We start from the raw sequence: 3933 nt of genomic DNA on the forward strand, positions 1-3933 counted from the left end.
CTTCTCTGAGGACTGCAGCTACTTTGTCACTGCAGGCAACCGGCACATCAAGTTCTGGTACCTCGATGACAGCAAGACCTCAAAGGTGAGGCAGCAAGTAGCCACTAGGGTGGGGTCTGCCCAGATATGTTCCACCTGCGCCCCCTTTTGCATGCTCAAAAGCCCCTTGGAAGTCTCAGCTGGGCCAGGTGCTATGTCAATATGCAAGGGAAGCCTTCTCCCTCCCTCCCCAGGGCCTGCTTTCCAGGGGGTAGCCTGCAGGGTGTGTGGGTGGCACCTGTGGTGGGTCTCCACAGGTGAATGCCACTGTACCCCTGCTGGGCCGCTCCGGGCTGCTGGGGGAACCTGCGGAACAACCTGTTCACTGATGTAGCCTGTGGCCGCGGGAAGAAGACTGACAGCACCTTCTGTATCACATCCTCAGGGCAGCTGTGCGAGTTCAGTGACCCGGAGACTGTTGGACAAGTGGGTGGAGCTGAGTGTAAGTGAATGCTTTGTCGGCACCCTCCCGTCTGTCACCTCCGGGCTCCAGGGCACCTGAGTCTGCATGCACGCTGGGGGAGGCCCCAGGCAGAGGAAGGTGTTTGGGAACCTCTCTGCTTGCTCGCCCTCTCTGCCTCTTCCTCTGCTTTCCTCTTCCTCTGCCTCTTGTCTCTGCCTCTTCCTCTGCTTTCCTCTTCTGCTCAGCACACAGACAGCATCACAGTAAGTGTGCTGGCCCTGTCCGCTGCCTCTGCTGCCTTTCTCTGGGCCGGCCTTTTCTGGGTGTGTCTTTGCCCAAACCTCAGGTGCCTTATAAGGCTTGCTGACTCCTTCCCCCTAATTGCACGGGGCTGTGGGCCCTCTGGTCAGCTGCTTTTAGAGGGAGGGGCATTGAGGGGCTCTGCCCAGGGCAGCTGGCCTGCCTCTTGGCTCATGGCTGTTGAGGTGTCGGGTGAAGGAATGGGCAGACGCCTTTGCTGACTGGGGCTTCTGTGCTCACAGACCACAGTGGCCCACTGCATCTCGGTGAGCCAGGACTACATCTTCTGCGGCTGTGCTGACGGCACCGTGTGCCTTTTCAACCCCTTCAACCTGCACTTCCTCAGCACGCTGCCCCGGCCCCATGCCCTGGGGACAGACATTGCCAGCATCACAGAGGCCAGGTGAGCGGTGTGGGTGGGCCCCTGAGTCCTGTCAGAGCCCCACTCTGTGCCAGACCGTCCCTGGCATGCTGCAAGGAGAGGAGGGCACACATAGACCTCTGGGAAGACCCTTGCAGTCAAGCACAGGTGGGTCTTTTAGCATTTGTTGCTCACTGTGGGCAACCGTGGTAATCTGAGTCTGCAGTGTGGTAATGCATTGTCCTGTAAACACCACAGCTAGGACAGACGGGCAGTTCCTTAGGGTTTCTGAGAGAGGCTGGAAACCTGACGGAGCAGGCCTTTCTCCCTCAGGGTGGTCCTGGGTAGCAGCTAAGGTAGGAGGGTCTTATTGTAGCCTCGGGCCTTGGGTTGGGTGATTGCAGGAAGTGAAGTTTTGCTCTGGTTTCAGTGCTGTCAGGAAGCGGGGCAGTTCTGCAGTTGGGTATATTAATTTCTCATTCAGGGAAGGAGTGGGCTAAATCTGCAAATGGCAGGAAATGATATATGACCATGACTGGTTTGCACAGTGCCCTTCCTTTTCCTCTGACGTGAGTCTAGAAGGGCCTGACATCTGCTTGGCTGCATCACGGCCACACACTGTCCCCGCCTGATGTTGGGGGCTATGAAATAGCTTGTGTTCTTTTGCAGAGCCCCATGGCAAGGAATGCCAGGCCAGCCGCTGCGTTCTTTCTCCAGTGACTGCTGGCCAACCTGCTCCTCCCTTTAGTGCCCCTTTTCATTAGCGCTAACTCACCAGTTTGCCCTGTCTGCCCTGGACACCCTGACCCCCTCTTTCCTCAGTCGCCTTTTCGCTGGAGTGGCCAATGCGAAGTATCGGGACACCATCACCTTGACCTTTGATCCTGCAAATCAGTGGCTGTCTTGTGTGTACAATGACCATAGTACTTATGTCTGGGATGTGAAGGACCCCAAGAAAGTGGGCAAGGTGTATTCAGCTCTGTATCATTCCTCCTGCGTCTGGAGTGTAGAGGTACGTGGGCCAGGTCTGCTGAGACTGACCGTGTTTCCTGGCCTACCATTAGGAGCTGGGGTTCCTCAAGTGTGGAATTTGTTTCCTCCAGCACCCTTGCTCCCCAAGCTGTGCCCCTGGGTCCCTTCGTATCTGTTAATTGGCTCTGAGGATGGGAGGGGATTTTAGTGCTGACTCATCTCAGACGTTTTTCAGTATGCCCCTGTGCAGTCTTAGCTTGGCCTCTTTGGACATGTTCCTGAACTTGACCAAACCTTAGTTTCTGCAATTGTGAAATGACATACCTGATGCATTTGATTTTTACGAACAGGAGACAATGTAAGTGGGAGATTTAGAATGCCTAGTACTTACTAGGTGCTTGGTTAATGTATATTCCTTTACTTGTTAAAGACAAGAGCTAATCATTATGACTTGCTTGCTATGGGATAAGCCGTTGCCTCCAGGGGACAGGATGGGGGAACTTTAGGCCCCCAAGGACAGAGGTTCAGGAGGGTTTAGCTGAAAAGGGTTGGGGACAAAATTTATTATCTCCAAGGGAAAGATACTAACTTGACAATGAAGAAACGGCAAAACCCGCCCTTAGCCAAGTCATTAAGGTTAACATCCCGTGGCAGCAGCATGAATCTGGTGAGAGGGTACACTGAGAGGTTTCAAAATGTTCCCAGAAAATGTTATGACTCTTAAGAACTCCCAATAAAATGTTGAACAACAACAACAAACGTTGATGGAAAGTTTCTTTTAGTTCTGTTTTTCCATGCAGCCTCCTCCTAGCATTGTGTCTGGTATTCTTGACCCAAATGTATAAGGAACTTAGGATAGTCATGAGGAAACATCAGGCAACCTTCATTTGAGGTACACCTGCCAGAGTAACTTATCACACTCTCCCAGGTGTCAGGGTAGGAAAGACAAGCAAAGACTGAAAGCCGTTCTAGACTGGGACAGATGACACCCATGTGCCGTGGGGGCTCCTAGGATCCTGGAGCAGAAGAAGTACATTCGTGGGATAAACAAACAAACTCATTGGCATTGGGTTGATTCCAACTCAGAGCAACCCCCGCTGGTGACATTTAAATAAAGTCTAATAATGTTGTACCAGTGTGACCTCCGTGGTCCTTATCACTGTGTACTGTAGTGCATAAAACATTAATACGAAGGGAGACCAGGTGAGAGAGTTGAATGTGACATATCTTGACTCATTTTTCTAAAGGTTCAACCCAAAAGGTAAAGTAAAACAGCTCTTGATGGAGAGGAAAAGGTGGAAGGGGGTGGGTGATGATTCTTTCCCCCCGCTGCCTGGCACTGAACGGCCTCTCCTCTCTTCTCATTTTGCAGGGTCCACGAATTGCAGTTCCTGAGTGAAATGCTGAAGGTGGAGGCCCATGAGTCAGAGATTCTGTGCCTGGAGTACTCGAAGCCAGACACAGGTACCTGGCCCTGGCCTGGAATGGCCTTGAGTGAGCCCCTCCAGTCTGGCCAGAGCCACTGATACTTGTCCTGCCTCTTGACTATGGGGCTGATCGTTCTTTTGGCTACCAAAAGAGTTAGTGATCCTTCTTGATGTCTCTGAAGGCTTCTTGTTGTTTCTGAAGGCTTTGGGGAGGACTGCATCTCAACTCTGCCCGACTCCATGGCTCATGTGGCTTAAGGATGTGGGGCTCAGTTTCTCTGGGTGCTCTTTGCTGGGCACTCATGTTGGGCTGCGATCCACAAGCTCAGCAGTTTGAAACTACCAGCCGCTCTGCAGGAGAAAGGTGGGCCTTTCTACTCCTGTAAACAGTTACAGTCTCAGAAGCCCATAGGGGGTATTCACTATGAGTC

Source organism: Tenrec ecaudatus, unplaced genomic scaffold (assembly GCF_050624435.1).
Source record: "Tenrec ecaudatus isolate mTenEca1 unplaced genomic scaffold, mTenEca1.hap1 Scaffold_461, whole genome shotgun sequence".
NCBI lineage: Eukaryota > Metazoa > Chordata > Mammalia > Afrosoricida > Tenrecidae > Tenrec > Tenrec ecaudatus.